Raw genomic sequence first — 20,103 nt, forward strand, 5'->3', positions numbered from 1 at the left:
TTATTATATATAACTCTATAAGTTGGTGCTCTTCTCATTAATTTTTATTCTAAATTTCTAATTTATTTGTTCCAAGTCTCATACTGCAATTTGAAGTTATAATGTCTCATAAGATAAATGCAACTACTTTTGAAAGGAACAAGAAGATCTGGGAAAAGAGTCTTACTCAATTTCAAGATTCACATAGGAAAAGAAAAACTGTTCCACTAGAAGAACAATCACTGGAAAAGAAAAGCAGGGTAACACTGAAAATCTAAGTTGTTGGCCGCTTTTAAACTCTTGGACCATATATCAAAGGAAGGAACGAATGAAAGAAATTATGAAAGAAGCTATAAGCTTGTGGCAAAAGAAATTAAACTTCCTAACATTATCATATCAAGTAGTAAAATCAAAACAAGAACGTATGCTAAAACTTATGATGAGTGCGTAAAGTGAGGAAAATACTATTCATTGAGTGAAGTATTTGACATAACAAAAGAAAATGGTGAATGGCTGTGCAGTGAGGACAGAAAGTTATATCATCTACAGAGTGAGAGTAAAGGAAAAGTAGGGTATACTACTGAAAAGGCAGTAAGTAATGAATCTAGACATCCATCCTAATGAAAAAAAATGCCTTTGGCATCTATTTCATCAACAGCAACTGCAAAAAGTATTTCAACTTGTGTATCAGAGACAGAGAGTTAATATTAAGATTCCGAAGAAAAAGAACCCCCAAGCACACTAATGAAGTACAGCGAAACCAAAACTGCAGCAAAATCAGTAACATCTTTCAACCAGCAAAGCAACAGAAGTTTGTAAACAGCTATTTCAAGACGGGATTAATGTGGATATCCCTTCACAATCGGGTATTTACAAATCCACAATTAAAGAAGCCGTTACAATGAAAGGAGAAATGAAGAAAACGCTACAATTAGAAAAATTTCTAATTTAAAAAAAAATGGAAATTGGAATAGCAACAAATGGAAAACTTTATGGAAAAGTGTAAACATGACTGTTGCGGACACTACAAATGTGAATACTGGAAGAAAGAATGGAGTTGTTATTCAGTGTTTGCAGAAAAGGAACTAGAAAAGCCACAATTCATTGCCTATCAGCACCATGTTCTTAATCGAGTTCTTCGCTTAGTAATGGATTAGGACGGAGAAAACGAGACGTATCCCAACTTTGATAATATCCATTTATTCAGGTACTTGTAATTAATTACGAATGAATGAATTTCAATAATGGCAAAGAAGATATTACTGAATCAGCAGGATAACGTCAGCATATGAAATTTCTATTTCATTTAACTCGGATTTTCCATTTCCGATGATTTCCTACAGTAAAGTTTCAGAAAATACCCAATTTAAGTAATGCCAGGGGGAATTCCTAAGCAATAATAGCTCTTTTGTCATTTATTCTTTTACCAGAAAAAAGAACTTCGCTACTCAGAACTTTTAGATTAATCTAAAACAGTTGGCCAGATCCACTGGGGTAGCCATGAATTACGTGCGCGAGGGGAGGGGCCCGAAACCAGGGGGAAGAATTTTTGAAAAACAGGGTAGCAAGTACAAGTTTTAAAACTAATTTTAACACTTTTCATATGGAAAAAACTTCATTTGTCAAAGAAATCTTTTGTAAATTCATGATATTTCAATATTTTGTTTTCTTTTACGAGGGGAAGTAATTGTGTTTTATATTTCGGTGGTGGGGGTTGGTCCAGAACTCCCCCCTCGCCACGCCACTGGAAGGATGTGTGTTACTACATAGGTGTTATAAAATTGCGTCATTATAATTTGATTTGTAAATTAAATAAAAAACTGCCACAAAATGATTTTTTCACCTTATACGCTACTATGGTAGAAATAGTTTTTTTGGGTTGGAGGTGACCTTTTTCAAAAACTGAATAGAAATAATGTCTTTTCCTTTACTTTTGAACAAATATTCATCAATTTATAGCACAGGAATATGGGGTTACAAAAAAGTCGTAACCCTAATGCGCATGGTGGTGAATTCGATTGAGCAGCTTTATTTTCACACAGCAAATTGGAAAGTACTGCTAATTGAAGTACATCTGTGATTCAAACGTCAATTACTTTATATCGAAGTTAAATTATCAACATTTGCCAAGTACGTTCTCCAACACATCAACATTGTTAAACTCCTTTTCGATTTTTAATCATCATAAATCAACTATTAACTACTTACATTCAAATCGCTAGCACGATTACATTTCCATTATCATTTCAACATTAATTAGTTTCAATCCAAGGTCAGGACTTTTCGACCATTCTCTACGATATAGCAAATAGTTTGCAGCATCTCCAGGCGAGCATTAGCATAATAGATTATGTTATCACACATCGAAAAGTAATACTACACTTTCCCCATAACTTTACCATAATACGAGTACTTTATCATAATATTATCTATTGGCGAAGCGAAGTACTTAGCTTTGAACAGCCTCCATTTTATGTTTTAGTTGTTTGTTATTGTTATTTCAAACTCTCCGCAGACGACGTATTCTCGGACAGAGATGTGTCGAAGGATTTCATTGGCTCTTCAGATTTCTCAATGATACCAACCTCACGCGCTCGTACCTGTATGATACGCGCGATGACGGTGGCTTACATGATCGCATGATACAGCGGAACGTGATAGGAGAACGTGATGGTCATCTATCGCCGTCATCGCTGTCACATTTACACAATCGAGGTGCTGGTATGGAGCATTTTTGCAGGACAATCATTAAGAAGGGTCTCCGGGATAATCACACACTCTCAGCTCCAACCTTTTTCGACCCCTCCCAGTGGGGACTCAGCTTTATCTCGGACTCCGAGCATAGTTGGACTCCCTCCTTTCCAGGTTAATGACCCTACCAGCAGCATTGGTTCATGGTCAATCGTGCTTTGTTTACATGAATTAGCTGTATGGATAATTGTTGCTTGCATGTAAATTGCAGACTTTGACTATAGTCAATATTAATGCATTTAATGCAGCAACAATTTCCATGTTGATGTTTTTATAGAAATCAAGATATAAGTTAATTTTTATCGTACGATTTTGTCCAAAACTTTTAAATGCTGTTCAAAAGAGAAGGAATTCAATTGTTAGTTTATATTTTTTGAGAAAAGAACAAATATTTATGTCGAAAACTGACTAAGGAGAAGCTAGGAAACACATTTTCAGCATTGGTTTGCCTGCATTGGAAAATCTCCGACGAAAATCTTTGGCTTTCGTCTCCAGGGCCAAGAAACGTTCTGCTGCATATTTTCATCATTAGTAGGGAAACAGTTAAGCATAGCCACTTTCTCAGCATAATTACCACGGACTGAAGTTGGCAAAACCACCTGGAGAAAGTTAAGCTTATAACTCTTTTTGTTTAGCATTCCTCGGGCGCTTTTGCTGTGATGGTTTTCCTTCCTGCACCATGGCAGATCTTATTTTGTCTTCATTTTTTTTAATTGTGAAGAGCGAATGGGGTGATAAAATAATTACATCACTCTCGTGTTGCTCCATTATTTTTATTTTCTCGCTTAGACGTATTTTGCATTTTTTGGCCGTGGTGTCTACCTTCACATGTTCTCTGTTCATGGAACTCAAGGATGTCCAGGTATGCTGTCGACTGCTTTCTGCTGCCCGAGGAACAAAAGATCTAGCAGTCGCGAATGTTTATGCCACAATATTTTCACTAAAATGAATTACTTACTTATCAAACGACAGTTTACCACATGATTTTGAAACTGAGCACTCTATGTAAACTTCATTTCTAGTAGATAGCCAGCAATTACAGAGATTAGGGACTCTTGGTGTAGGTTTTCCAGCGATGGAAAATCTCGCTATGGCGAGTGCCAACACTAAAAGAGCCTCGTAAAAACGATTTTTTTTACATGCAAGTCATAGGGTCAATTGATGGCGCTTCGGCTATCTCTAGTAATGGTGGGGGTCTCATAACAGCCTGTACATACTCACTTTAACGAGGTTCCAGTGTACATGGAATGATAAAAGTTTAAAAAATCCATTAATTTTTTGCTTTTTGCTCTTCTTTATTACCCCTTTCACCATGGCGTCCAACTTATATGAATGAGAACTAAATTAGGAGTCCAGATCATTCACCAGATCAAAATTTTTTAATGTTTGGAGAGCTGTATAAACTTCATTTAATGTAACATCTTGTATGATGTTAGGCACGATGTGGTGGAAGTTCATAATATTGTTGAAATGACACATTGCAATATTTCCACTTATAGATTTATTTTACACTACGCGTTTCGTCGTTACAGCGACATTTTCAAGTGTGAAAAAAGTCTTAAAGATTTTCCTTATATATCATAGTGCTTGAGGGGAGGGTGGGAGTAAGATGGAGAATGGGGTTTGGGTGACGAGAAGCGAGCATATTGAAGGCTGTGGGGGGGGGGGGGGTTGGAGGGTCGTTTTAGGGTCTCGAACTGAGGCAGGGTGAGGGGGAAGAAAAGAAAGGTTCTAGGATGGGTGAGGGTACCCTGCATTCATTCACTGTCTTCTTTCGGGTTGTGGTTGTCCGGATAGCGTCCTCGCCCAGATGATCTTCTCCTCCTGGGTAGTTGACCTCGTGTCCTTCTTCTACTGTTCTTCTGCGGTGTGAAAGTGGGGGTGTAGTGTGGAAAGGGTTTGTACAAAAATTTTTTAAAAAACCTTTGGATATAGTAACGTATTTTTTCGGGGTCAACTGTGACGGTTGGGAATCTAGGGTCCAAACATGTGTCAAGAAAAAAAGAAAGAAAAAGAAAAAAAAGAAAAAAAGGGGGGAGCGGCTGGGAATGACTTTTGGCATTTCATGGGAGATCTGTATTTTGTATGTGTCTGTGTTTTTGATATTGTATCGCCAGTAACGGCGAGGGGTAATGAAAAAGATTTTCGTTCATCAATGGAATCTTCATCTGTTTTAACTTTTGGATTTCTAAGATTTCCAGGGAGTCTAATTTTTTCCCTTTTATTTCCGTGTGGAGTATTTCTAAGTCAAAGTTGCAATAATGATCTGTTTCCAAGAGATGTTTTGCCACCATAGATCGGTCGTCCCCTTTTCTAAAAGCTCGCTCGTGTTCTTTACCTCTGGTTATGAAACTACGGCCAGTTTGTCCCACATATGCCGCGTTGCATGAACCACATGAAACTTTGTACACGCCACTTCTTTCCGTTATTTCGGTTTTCTCTTTTGTATTTGATAGGATTTTACCTATGTTGATCGGTGTGTAGAACGAAACTCTGTATTTTTCCTTCGGAATTATTTTTGCTATGCGGTACAATAGGGGGCCGAGAAACGGTATTTTACACCATCTGTGTGTATTTTCCTCGTTGGGTGATGCATCAGCAAGTGTTGTCACTAGTTCTATTGCTTTTTGTTTTTGTTTTTTGTTCAGGAGGCTGTCAATTAGTGTTGTATGGTATCCATTGTGAGTCGCTATTGTTTTGATGGTGTTAAGTTCTCTGAGGAAATTTTCTTCTGTGAGAGGAATATTCACTAGTCTGTGTACCATGGATCTGAAGCTGGAGAGTTTGTGTGTTGTGGGATGTTGAGAGTCTGCTGGAATCACTATGTCGGTACATGTGGGCTTTCTGTATATAGAAAAACAATGTTTCTTCTCCACCCTTTTGATAGTTAAATCTAGAAAATTGATGCTGTTTTCCTTCTCCACTTCAATGGTGAAGTTGATATTACTGTGTAAAGAGTTCAGGAAGTTAGAGAAAGTGTTAAGTTGTCTTTCAGTTCCTCCCCAGCAGCATAAGATGTCGTCTACATATCTATACCAGTATATAATGCTATTGGTCATGGTTAGGTTTGAGTTAAAGATTTTCTTCTCCAAGTTATCCATGAAAATCTCCGCTAAGAGGGGAGATAAAGGGGAACCCATAGCAAGCCCTTCCGGAAGTTTAAAAACTTGATTGTTAAACCTGAAATAATTTTGCTCCACGCAAAGGTTCATGAGCGCATAGATTTGTTGAATTAGCTCATTTGGTGTAGGAGTGTCGAGTAGAATTTCTTTCGCCAAGTGTGTTGCTTCCAGTGCGGGGATGGAAGTGAAAAGATTTGTGACATCAAAAGATACTAGTTTGGCTTTAGAAGGTATTACTTGATTTTTAAGTACATTCGCTAATGTGATTGAATTCTCTATTGAATATTTGGCTTTAAAATTAGTAATTTCTCTGAAGATGTGGTTCAGCTTGAAGGCCAGCTTAGTGCGGGTGAGTTTCTACTTGATACAACAGGTCTAATTGGAACATTGGGTTTGTGCAGTTTAGGAAGTCCGTATAGTTTTGGTGCCTCAGGGTTCATTGAAATTACTCTGAATTGTTCGTTGATTTTAAAGAGTGAGGTGCAAGATTTTATCATACTCTTTACTCGGGTGTTAAATGCAGGTGTAGGGTCTTTCGGGAGAATTTCACACTTGTTTTGGGCTAGAAAGTCTTGGCACTTACTGATGTAGTCTTCCCATTTCAAGATCACTGTCCCATTCCCTTTGTCGCTCTTGCAGATGACCAGGTTGTTCTTCTTTATTGCACCCTTGAGGCTCCGCACGGTTCTTCTTTGGCTGCCGGATGTCTCTCTGCGGTCGTGGGTTTTCTTGCTGTTGGCATGGGAGGCAATGATGTCTGCTAATTGATGCTTAATCGCCGGCGATTCTTTGGATAGGGCCACTTCACAGTCACACGCTGGATTTTCAAGTGATGTCACAGTGGGGGGTTGTGGTGGACAAAATTTAAGCCCTTTGTTGAGTAATGCTAAATCTGTGGGGTTAAAGTCGAAATTTGAGAGGTTTGTAACTCCAGGTTGGAAATTGTGAATGGGATTCGGGGGGATACCAACACGGGGGGTGAATTTATTCCTTTTTAGGTTCACCAATTTCTTCTTGATCACCTTCAGCTTTCTTTCACCCACTTCACGAACCACCTGTCTAACCCGTTCGTCGAGTGCTTGGAATTCTAAGTGATGTAAATTATAGTTGAGCTCAGAGTGTAGCACAAATAGATAATGAAACATAGCCTCTCTTTTTCCGAACCAAATTTGTCTCTCTTTTTTCACCCACAAGCGTTTTGCTGCGCGAACTGCGTACATGGCTGCCGGAGATTTGCTGTTGAATTTAATGGTGGCAAACTTCGGAGTAACTCCCTCCTTAAGACACTGGCCGTTGAAGTAGATGTTCAAATCAGCGAGGCGGCACTTAATCGAGAGATTAAGATAAAGTTTGGCCTGGTATGCTATGCTAGCATTACGAATATCTTGTATGATGTTAGGCACGATGTGGTGGAAGTTCGTAATATTGTTGAAATGACACATTGCAATATTTCCACTTATAGATTTATTTTACACTACGCGTTTCGTCATTACAGCGACATTTTCAAGTGTGAAAAAAGTCTTAAAGATTTTCCTTATATATCATAGTGCTTGAGGGGAGGGTGGGAGTAAGATGGAGAATGGGGTTTGGGTGACGAGAAGCGAGCATATTGAAGGCTGTGGGGGGGGGGGGTGGTGGACAAAATTTAAGCCCTTTGTTGAGTAATGCTAAATCTGTGGGGTTAAAGTCGAAATTTGAGAGGTTTGTAACTCCAGGTTGGAAATTGTGAATGGGATTTGGAGATGTGAGTTGGAGGGTCGTTTTAGGGTCTCGAACTGAGGCAGGGTGAGGGGGAAGAAAAGAAAGGTTCTAGGATGGGTGAGGGTACCCTGCATTCATTCATTTAATGTGGTCGAATTATTTCCTCACTTTCATCTTTGTTGTCAATGCTGTCATGTCTAATCCCAGCCGCTGCTTCTTCTCTACTGTTTGTTGCTTAGACACTCGCTAGGCACCGACTGAAGCCCTTCATACACTCTCTCATGAATTTAGTTCAAGCCCATAGTGTACGATTAAGAGCATCCAGGACAAGAGACAGCCAGATGCTGCCTCTCTCGTGGATAGATAGCAAGGTAGCAAGGTGCTTATGCAAAAACTTAATGCAATCATCAGATCCCCGTTCAAATTGGTAAGAGATTATCCATTTCTCCCTCCACATATATGGGCTCGTGTATAAAGTATTTTATTATCAGTGATATCCTTACTACCTTTCCCTACCTCTTGTCGTTGACAACCGCAGTATTTTCCCTGACCTGTCATCCTTTGAATTGTAACTTGTCTCTAAAATGAAGAATATTTCCTCTATCATTGAGTGACTCGATTCTCTTCCATCCATTCCATATTTCTAACTGTTGATTTGAAAAGTGGTGTCACGAGGTCGCTTATTTATTTACCTGCTAGAACGTTGACGTTTTAGCAATTTCATGAATGTCAGAGAATTCTATGATATCCCTTTGTCAGTGACTCTGACTAGTGAGATATGCCGAATCAACTGCTGAGATGCTCAACTGCTAGGAAATCGAGTTCCTCTTGAATGCCAAGTCTCTGTCGTATTTTGCCCTCAATGACACATTGTAAATACTTATTTTCATTTTTGTAAAACAATGGATGCACTAAAATAATACATTAGGACCCTTTATGGGAATGATCAATATGGTAAAATGATACTTCAGGCGAGGAGAGGAGGACCAAGCCCATGTTATCAGAGCGTATGCGTTTTTGACGTAGTTCTGGAGCTGTGGCTCAGATGGCTCTAAGGCTCACAGCTCCAATCGCGCGGGCTATTTGACTCTCGTCGTATAAAGCGCTCCACATTCAGTTGACAGTATGGTTTCTTATGGAGATTCGTTTCCCATGTTATTCTCCATAAGGCTGGGAGCGCGGTTCAAAGTCGTCAATTACAGCATGAAAATTAAGATTGCGCCCTGCATTAGTTAAAAAATGCATTCTAATGTAGAATAAGACGCTTCATTCATTGGTACCAATAGTTTTTCAATAACAGTTATAACAAAAGCTATAAAAAAACATTTCCTTAACTTTCCGTTAGAAACGTGTATTTTTTTACTTTGTCTTCTTCTCGCAATTGCCGCCTAACCGTTGAGTGTATTGAATTGAATCTTCTGCATAAATTTCTTCATACTATTTTCTCTTTGAAGGTTTTCACCTTTTTTTAAAGTTATTGGGAAAAAAATTGTTATACCGATGTTACACCCACCAGGACAAGAAAATTGGGACTTTGTGTAAGGTAAAAAGTAGTCGCCTACTAACTTACGTTTCTTACATCATAGGTCCCTATATGCTGTGAATCAAATTTGAAGAAAACTATATAGCTATTTTTAGTGAAAAAATCATTTACCTATCTCAATTTGGAAGGGAGTTACAAGGTTTTGATATTACGAAAAAATATTACGGCGCCACTGAGCCGAGCTTCTCGCAACCTCCATGCGCGCGGAGAGAAAATTCTCGAGCGGGAAAGGATATTTTTGTCAATGCTTACTAGGAAATATGTACTCCTTCGTTACATATCCCTAAAGGAGAATACTGATTCGCTGTAACTTCAATACTTACTTACTTATTCAGGAAATAAAGCAAATTTTGACGGCTTGGAACGACGAATTTCGCCTTGGGTCTTTATAATGAGGTGGTTTCGAATTCTGGGGCCTTGCTACCCAACATAAAGTTTATTTTCACTAATTTGGGGAGGTATTCTGATCAAAGACAATGTTTTCGGAGGATGAGTAGTGGGTTTCTCGAGAGAATAGAATTTTGGTTGTAGGAAGACTTGTCTGCTGTAGAAGGGCTTGTCGGCCCTTGTATACATATACTCTAAAAAACATCGGTTGCTGTATCATAATTTATAACACAATTTTCAGTGTTCAAGGTTCTAGGCACCATTTACTATCATTTTACTTCTGCGTTTACCGCGTCATGAATCTTGAATTTCTGTCTTTGTATGGAGAAGATCTTCTGGTATCCCTATTGTGGTAAGTAATTAAATCGTATTGTTTTTTTAATAACACCAGTGTGGGATGCTTTATAAGTTTTCACAACATTCACTTCTACAAAAATCCGAAAATTAATATTTCATAGATGAGGAAACCATTTTTGCGACTAGGTTTCTATTTTTCCCGATAGAAACTCCATATCCACGCTCACATATACTTCCCATCATTTTCGATTAGTCTGCATTTTTTCAAAACAACATTAAAATTACTTGACCGCATTGAATTTTGTCAATTTTACGTAGGCCGTTTAAAACATCTTTATAAAATTCTTTAGTGCAATGTGGGCATTAAATATTTCAAGACAGTCCATACATATTTTGATAGTATATAATATTTCAGAGAGCTGTTGCCACTATTCACCTGAGTTACCATTTGAAGCTTTTTCTCTGCTACTGTAGTTTTTTGTGTAGTTCAATACAGTTACATCAAGTTACACCCTGAATCTATCCGTCTATTACGTAATAAGTCGAACTCAATTCTTAATTCTTGAATTTTTTCGGCGCCAAAGAATTTTTACCTCATTCGAAGACAAATATCCTAGAAAGTGAACCGTTAACTTTACTGTTTCAGCTTATGATTGATTCCAAGAATTTTGGAGCCGTGATTTACTAATTAAGAAATTAATATAGTATTTATTTTAGAGATGTGCGAATAGTATCCGCGAATACTCGAATACCTCGAATAATAGTAAGTATTCGATATTCGAGATCTCGAATAGCTATGCCAAAGGTACCGTCTCGAATACCTCGAATACTTTGAATTTCGCGTCATACACTGTCGCTCGCACGTCGTTGGTAGTTGACTCGGAAAAATGAGAACTCTAGTCGTCTAGTGCATGCAGCGCCGTTTTAGGCAAGCTGACGAAATACATCAAATTCACGGGTTCGAGCGGTGAAGAGAGTTCGACGTGGGGAACCGAAATTGATCGGATGAAAAAAATCCGAAAATCCCAGGTGTCCCCTATCAGGAGAACCTCAGTTCCGTGGGATAGCAACATTGGCGCATTTCCCACGATCCGCTATCCCCATCCATTCAGCGTTCGCCCCACCCCCTCAGACGATTTCCTCTTCCCCGAAAACACAAAAAATGCCCCAGCTCGTGCAGGGATCGTATTACGAAGACCTCAGCTTTGAAAAAAATATCAAGTTACCGGAAAATAATAGAATCGTGTTTCACCCTTCCCTCTTTCTCCCCACTGACCATTTTCCCGCATCCATCTTTTGATAAAATGAGAGGAGGTGTTTGCCGTGTGTCCTTTGTGGCTAATAATGACAGGCACTTATTTTGAATCTTCCCCAGGAGATGAAACTACCATAGGGAGGAACTCAGTGCCGTGGGATAGTGACATTGGCGCATTTCCCACGATCTGCTATCCCCCTCCATTCAGCATTCGCCTCACCCACTCTTGACGATTTCCTCTTCTCCGAAGTCAAACAAAAGATCCCAGCTCGCGCAGGGATTGTATTACAAAAACCTTAGCTTCAAAAAAATATCAAGTTACGCGAGAAAAATAAAAACGTGTCTCGCACCCACCCCCTTTTCTCACCCACTGACCTTTTTCTACCTACCTGCTTCGAATTTCCCCCTTTCTCGAGGTCAACTGCTGCATGAGTCATCTACTAGCCCGAAAGGTGTCTAACAATGACTTTCGGCAATTGTTATTACACCTTTATTGGATTGAAATATTAGTAATGTGCGCGTAATTTAAAAAAGAATAAGACCAAACACGACATATTTCTGACTTTATTTAAGCATTTTGCGCAGGAAAATAAATACCGGGAAGAAGAAGAAATACGACGGAGGCGTAATGCTCAAATAGGGTGGTTTCCTATTATTTTTTATTGCCTAAATCGAAATATTAATACTCCTGAAGTACGTATTTAACGCTTTTAGAGTTTTATAAGACGATATCTATTTTTCGCGATTAAATTAAAAGTGAAAATTTTCAAGCGCGCGAAAACGCGACGGGTAAGTATGAATGCCGGGAAAAACTCCGCGTGACGTCGTTCTGGTTCCCGATGCCGCAAGTGAGGTGACCTTGGGGCGAGGCTCTGAGCGCTATTACGACGCAGGATGCTAGCAGGTAGCCGAGTACCATGCTAGCTGGTAGCGCTTGGCTTAAATAAGGATTATTAATACCTTATCAAACAGACTGTGTGATTATTAAGACATGTTTCCCTGAGCTCTGTGCCTCATGCATGCATTGGTAACTTCAGACGATGTAAAACTCCGATCCTCTCGTGTAGAAACTAGGTCCCTGTGATGTCACGTGGAGTGGCATCGCATAGGCGCCAATCTGGCCTTTTTCAGATGAGGTAAAATTGAACATTGCCATTAGTCTAAACCGGTATTTCTAGAACGAAATAATTTGTATATTATGAATACACTAATGGTGGGTAACGAATCACAATCAATACCTTTCATTTTCTTTAATGAAGGAAACTACCCTATTGTTTACATAAAATTAAAATATTCCATTAATCAGCTAAATTCCTGTTTGAATCCTTTAAAGGCTATCACAATTACTCGCCAAAATCTTGGGTTTCCTGCTGCATAGGCGACCTACCCAGCCGGCACAACGTTTTAAATAGAACCAAAATATATGTATAATTTCCGTATAAAACGGAGAAATCATATACGTTAAGAGAAATCATATACGTATATCTAGGAGAAAAGTTAGAGAAAAACTAGAGAAATCCAAGAGAAAGATTTCCTAAATACAAGAGAAATCATTTCTCTAACGGCGAGTAGGGCGCCGCGTAGAGGCCATGCAACGAACTAACGGCGACTAATACTCGATGCTCACTTATTACTACCTTTATTGCTAACTCTAAGCGGGATGAGGTTTCCACACATTTTTACACACAAAAAATCATAAGTCTCTAAAAAAATACCTTTATTTGGGCACATCTACACCGTAATTTAGAAATAATTTTTAGACATCTGCCCGTTCATTCGGTAAATTTAGCACTGCAATAACATCATCCTTTCCCACATTAAGCTCCATTTAGGGCCCACAGTTCCCCTGTTTTCAGCATATCTGCAAAGAAGTATGGTATAGCTGTTAAACGTGATGACGAGAAAAGAACGAAACTCACCTCCAATGTCGAGGAATAGGTAAAAAAATACTCATATCGAAATGATGATTTTCGTCATATCCTCACAACACTTGGGATATACTACTTATTTCACAATCAAAACAAACCTAGGTGACAACAATTAAAATATGACTTATACGGTACTTATCTTGACGTTAGATGGGTAAATTTAGCACTGCAATAACATCATAGACGACATAGGACGATGGAAATGCCGGACTATTAGGATACAACAACACCAACGAGTTCCACTCACGTTATTCCGCTAAAAAATAATTTGAAATTGCAAAATTCATACATTAATAACGAACATGGAAAGAAATACTGTTATATAATAGGTTATTCCAGCAACATTGCATTAGTAAATGCTAGTCAGCATGGAGAACATAAGAGAAATTAATGATACTCACTTCAAACAACATCTTCCATGCTTCAAATACAGATCCTATTGTTTACATACTCGTCTGCGTAAATTCAAGGGCGTGAGACAGTGCAGAGACTACTGCGTTACTCCATTGGTAAAAGATACTTCATTTTCAACCGCTTTCACTCATACAGCACGAGGAATAATAGAGACAACTTTCAAAACATTCGTGATTGCAACCGTTTCAAACCGTAGTTGTTGTTACTCGAGCAGCATGGCAGCATTTCGATTTCAATCATATCGATTGTATGAATCGATAGTCTTCTTTTATGCCTTTCGGTTAGCAGACGAGAAACATCTCAAAGTTGGGTATTAAGGACATCTCGTCCCCTAAAACGTACCTATTACGTGCAGATGAATTATTATAAAGTTGTACCAATGTCAACATGAAATGAAATTTATCGTTAGGGCTAAGGGAATTAAGTTATTCTTAAAATCGAAGCATTTGTACTCATCACAATAACAACCTTTCGCGCACAATGGTCCACTTTGAGAATTTAAAATGCTAAATAGTATGTTATAATTGTTTTTTTAATGGTGGAACAAAAATATTAATTAGCTCTCCATCTGCGTCAGCCCTTTGAATCTGATTTACAAGTAATTTCACTGCATTATTAGCGCTAGCGCCGTAAATAATCTTGTGGGCTCTCTGCAAACAGAAAAGATAGGGAAATTCCTACCCTGTGATTTCTCTACAGATATATTTTCTCCATTTTTTCTCTTCCATTTATGTAAAGAATTTCTGCTGTGCCGGCTGGGCTAGTCAAACATTTTCACATTCATCGTTTAGTATTCGAGGTATTCGAAATTCGAGGTATTCGAGTATTCGAGCAATGATTTAATATTCGAATTCGATATTCGAATTCGAGAAATCTACTATTCGACCCATCCCTAATTTATTTAATATAATTAATTGCCATGTTAAGGTAATTTGTCTTCTAACTTATCTCAAAACGTTCAAGCTTGTAATCATTGAAAATTACTTTCTATCTTGGTATAAATAAATCCGATGACCTTCGATATCGTTTTTATAGTCGTTCAAGAGATTTCCAGAGAATATTTTCAGTAAAGAGTAATTTTATAAAAAATGAGTTTTTTGATGGAGAGAATAAAATAGCATGATTTGTGTAAAGAAGAGTGTACTAACTTCAGTTTTTTACTACAAACACATATTTACCACTTTTTTTTATTTATGAGACAAAATTCTTATCTTATCTCTGCAATTGCGTTTACTGACTGACATCCATTTACAATTTTTTAAATTGGGCACGTAAAAAGCAGGTCAAATGCATAGAATAGATGCAATTTACATTCAAATGGAATGCTCGCGTCGGTGTGGCCCTCTAGTTTCTATTTCAGATTTCTTTTCAACTTAGAAATTAAATTTTTTCTTACATTTTGTTTATGTGAAATTTTTTGAAAATTCTTTTGGAAACTTTCAAGGCAGCTTTAGTAAAAACAAAAAAGTCACTGGATGGGTAATGAAGACCAGAAGATGTATTCTTCAGGCCAGGAAAGGTCTTATATAAAATTAGGAGTTGAGACTTATCGCTCATGTCCTCCTTGTGTACAAACATTTCCTTGCACTTGGGACAGGAAAATCTTTCTTCTTACCAAGTACCCTGAGAAGTATACGTCGGAGCAATCCTGGAGGGTGATCACATCCGTTCCGATATCAGAGTTGACGTCAACATACTCCTCGGAGGAGTTTGTTGAAGTGTCTTCTTCACCTTCTTCCATATCGGTAGGCAAAATTGAAGAGCATGGCTCCATGGATCTAATCCATTCCTCATTCTGTATGTCCAGCATGTAGCTATCATCCAAGTCGTAGCTTGAAGATCTAGGAGGTTTCAGCAAACTTCTTTCGGCACTGAAACTTGCCTGTAGCTCGTTCTGAATCCCTTTAATGTGGGATTGCGATTAAATCTCCCCTTCTGCCTCATCACGGATAAAAATTTTTCCAGGGCGTCTTGGTTTAGTTTTGCTGTCGCAACTCCCTCTTCACTAGATTCTAAAAGTGCCATAATTGACTTAATCGACAAAAGAAAGCCGTCGAAACACGGAGGTCGACTTCCGTCTACTTTTGTTATCCCACTCATTATCCGATACCCTTCATGCAGCAGGTCCTTGGTTTTAATATTGCTATCACAAAGGCGGGAATTGAATTTACAGTTGAGCAAATAAAAAATGTTGTTTATCATCTCAATGAAGTCCGCAGTAGAGGTAGCTGATGATAGTATCAGCTCTTCTGTGAAGCAACTCGCACGGATTGCGGCGGCGACGGACAAACTGAATATTCGAGTAGCCAGCTTCACTGACATCTTCTGAAAGGCATTTGGCCACAAATGAGCCGGCGTTAATTTCCACATCGCTCTTGTGGTTGAGCTCGAAGTGTCGCTCTTATGGACACTGCGGATATTTTCGAATGAAATTATTTTTCCATCCGCTACAAAGTCACTAGTAAGTAAGTTATTTCTTAAAGATTTGACTAGATGAGGCACATCTAATATGCAATAAATGTTTCTATTTTTTACCTCGAAATAAGGATTTTCAAACGAGACGACCAAGTCTTTTAGAGCTTTTCTGTTTCAGCTTCCCTGATCACAAATAAAACTTTGTGGACTTAATCCAACGTCCAAAACCTTAACCCTTTCACTCCCAAGCGGCCGATATATCGGCCGTGGCCTTCCTACCCAATACGCCCAAGCGGCCGATATATCGGCCGCTTGCTTAGAACAATATTTCACAAAAACTATAATGTTTAATTATTTAATTTATTTTTATAATGAATGTATACATATTTTTCTATCCTTAAGTATTTTAAATATAATTTAATTTAAATTTTTAACATTTTAATGGCCGTTATTTCGGCAACTCTTTGTAAAATGTAACTCGTATTTCGAAATTCTTACGCCACTTTATAACAATGCGAAATTAGAAAATTTGTCCGTCGTTGATGCTAGTTTTCGTTTATAATTTTCGTTTATAAGTGATATAGAGGATAAATTTTAATATTTTTCTAATTTAAATGTTCTTGGACTATAATTTTTTATGTACACTGACAGCTTATTGAACTTCTTTTTTTCCTCTCGTAAATTGCCGCGGCGGCTGACTTATGACCTTATGATATTCTCAACAAGCTTATGCACGCTTTTACGCGTGATTTATTGTATTCACTTGACTACATCACGTGCGTCTTTATTCATGTAATACATTGGTACCTATGACTTCGTACTCTCCACGACGTAACATTTTATCCAACCTCTAATCTCTCGCCCGCTGCAATTATATTTTGGCATCTCCTCATTACAATCAAATCCTTCTTCGGTATCGACATACATTTCAAAGGAATCTTCTTATCCGAATCAAATTACTAAATTTTATTCACACGGAAACAATACTTCTTGTTTACAGGAAGAGTACACAGTAAGATTATCGTGCGTAGCGCGGGAATAAAATGTTTTCAGCGAACCTCAGCAAGTGGCCGATAACGTCGCCGAATAGTCGCCGTGAAAGTGATGGCTTCACAGTTTTTTATCCTAATCTTCCTTATCTACGTAAGTGATTCATTGTATCACTGCTTTGCTAACACCTACTTTGTGGGCAACTCCTGAGAATGCGTCATCTAACGTCATGCGTTACTAATCTAATGGTTTGCATGCGGAGTCCCGACGGCTTATGTTTGCATCAGCTCGCGGGTATCAGAGGTTTGGATACGTTTCTTCGCGTTGTGTTTTCTGTGCATTGAGTCATTTGAATTTTCGTCAAAGTTCATCATTGCTGCGAAATCTGCACATAAAAGTCTAGCGCCTTTCTTGAGTGGTGTGTGATATTTTTCCCGAAAATATCACCCATAATGGCTGGAACATGGGCTGGGGTATACAGTGGAATTGAAACTCCTTCAGATGAACAATTATTTATACTAAGGCTACCATGTTTTTGTGGACAATTTGTTTATGTCAGTTCCCTTCGTGAACAAACTTTACCAAATGGGAACATATATTACCGGAACTATTACAAATAAACGAAAATTTCTGCCCGTATTTTTCAAAAAGAAGTTCACCATCGGGGAAAAAATGTTTTGCCGTTCCGGGTGTATTCTAGCCAGTGCATTTAGGGAAAAAAATCTCAATGAGGACCTGTGATCCTTCTTTCAAGCAAGGCGACTACAAAGCATAGTGAAGTGACAAAATTGAGACAAGGCTGCGAGAAAAAAACTGTGAAAACTGAAGTAATTTTGGAATATAACAAGTATATGGGAGGTATGGACTCTTCAGACTTGATGCTCTATGTATATTTAGATGAAAGGAATAAGGAAACTGGGTGGGACATTAGAATACAGATGCTGTGTCTGCAGCATAAAGGAACAAAGAAGAAGATCCAGAACAGTGTGCGTCAGATACAACAGGGGTTTGCATGGGGAGGGTTTGCATAAGCATAAGTGCTGAAAGAGTGACTGTGAACAAAAGGAAAAATTTATTCCTACGTGATATTTTTATAAACTAATCAAAAGTGTACCTATGTACTTATTACATAAATAACTTGAACAAATAATGAAAAATCCTCCGTGAAACAATTTTCATCATATATGTTATCCTTCGTTTTTATAGAAAAAGCATTGCATATATAAGTCATTCATATGTATAAATAAATGAAATGTTAACATTTAAACAATTCCTTTAGCTATAATTTAAACTAACAATAATTTGTATTAATTAAGGCCTATATATATGAGTATATACATATTTCATTGTTTTTTACAGAAGACTGGCTTAGGCACTGGTCGAAAGTGATTGAGAAAGATTTAAACAATTAAATTTTTATGGCAACATTTTTTCTGTTTATGCATAAAAAATTAAGTAGATCTGTCATAAACTAAATTCTTAATTAAATACAGTTTTCAATTATTGCAAAATAAAAACAATACTATGAATAAATAAGCCATAAAGTTGTGGTTTTTGTAAACATTTTTAAAAGTATTAAGTTTATAAATTTATTATTGCAAAACTGAAAATTATATATAATGATAATTAACATTTCTGAACACATCATTTATTTCTACATATGTGTGATTTTTTTCATGTCTATAAAGCCTAAAATAAATCCATAAGAATTTTTACAAAAAGTACTAACAATTTCATAAAAAAACCCTTGGGAATTTTGGGTATGGATATTGAAAAATGCTTGGGAGTGAAAGGGTTAAACCGCCATCGCGTAAGTATTTTGAGTTATCCATTCATTGAAGGCTACAAAATATTTGATGTTCTGTACTTTAGATATTTATTGACTTTTTGCAAAGAATGTAACGAGCCAAAACTAATTGTTTGTCTTAGATAACAAATTATTCAATACAATATTGATTTTCAATGTTAGTACAGTATTTGTTCCCAGTGTGCAACATAAAGTTCAAAGTTCTAGCTGCTAACGACCTGTTGACGAGCCCCTCCGGAGATACTTTCACTGACATGTATTCTATAAATAATTTTCCCGAAGTAAAGCCCTCAATTTCCTCCATTGTTAGGGACTATTTTCCCTACGATTGAAAACTAGTAAAATGTTTTCAGACGTTAAAAAATACTTCCAACAGAGGAAAAATATTTTGTAGGAGTGTGTGTGTGATCGTTTAATTTAGAATTTGTCCGAAAATACCCTATTTTCAGCGTATATAAAAAACATCTGTTCGCAGGAGAATGTTTGAGTTAATCAAAAGGATTGAGATAGTGAACTATTTTGTGTAATTCTTTTCGCATGTTGTTGTGCGCCAACTTTTACGTTTTATATGCTCTTCATTCCTGAAATAAGAAACTCCGAACGAAAGATTCCTACTTTCATAAATTTGTCTCCACTTTTGCGTCAACTTATCAGCGGATAATATTTAATTGCCTCATTTAATGGAGCCCAATAAGTTTCACAAAGTGGCTTATCTCTTCCGACAAAATACTATAAACGTTATTATCTTTCAAATTTGCCTTGGTGCCAGTACCGTATTGCGGAAGGCTGCAGAACTTCGTCAAAGGACTCATTGAGTCTCACATTGCTGAATATAAAATCCTCTGTTAAATGAAATAAAATAACTATGTTTTATTTCATTGAACATGAAGTAATTCCATAAAATAACGCCTGAGACCTTGTCTTATATTGAAATCCTCTGAACGTCCATTCGATATTCGTGCATATCTCCTCTCAAAATTTCATAAAAATCCCTGGAGGTCGAGTGGATACTTCCCGGAAGTTTTCTCACTGATAGCTAATTCGTTTGGTTTATCAATATTGAACAAAATACCCTAAAGGAATATGACCCGGAATGGAGATGCATTCAGTTTTTAAGAATCTGTTCTTTCGGACTGATGGATAATATTTTTGCGGAAGCGATGATTAATTCAAGGTTAGATTACATAATTTTGAGTTTTCAATAATGAAGGATGCTTCATTTTTCACTTGTAACCGGGGGTCCCGGTGCCCTGAATTTTTTTTCTCTCTTGCCTTCGGACCGCATTCTTTGAACTGTATGAGACTGTTTCAACAGTTATTCACAGCTGCATGTTGTAAAAGTGTTTTCAGTAGTAACGGGAAGAGCCAAGCAGAGAGATGAGGGAAGGATTTGTGGAAGACGCAGCTCGCCAGGCGATAAAAAAATCCCTCCTATCCATGCTTCTTTTGTCCCAACAGCTCTCTCCCTCACACAGCCCGATCTGATTTCGTCTCCCGTCGGACTGAGGTGTCGA

General features: G+C 37.7%; 1 protein-coding gene and 1 long non-coding RNA gene across 12 annotated transcripts in view; one reads left to right on the plus strand and one right to left on the minus strand.

Moving 5' to 3' along the window:
* Nucleotides 1–20,103, plus strand: part of LOC124171709 (rho GTPase-activating protein 190) — a 647,547-nt gene that overhangs the window by 522,178 nt on the left and 105,266 nt on the right. The gene's annotated exons all lie outside the window — the stretch shown is intronic.
* Nucleotides 12,736–14,131, minus strand: LOC124171712. Its single transcript, XR_006867918.1, has 2 exons — nt 13,365–14,131; nt 12,736–13,219 (listed from the first exon to the last, which is right to left on the minus strand). It is a non-coding gene; the product is annotated as an uncharacterized LOC124171712 (long non-coding RNA).

Source organism: Ischnura elegans, chromosome X (assembly GCF_921293095.1).
Source record: "Ischnura elegans chromosome X, ioIscEleg1.1, whole genome shotgun sequence".
Taxonomy (NCBI): domain Eukaryota; kingdom Metazoa; phylum Arthropoda; class Insecta; order Odonata; family Coenagrionidae; genus Ischnura; species Ischnura elegans.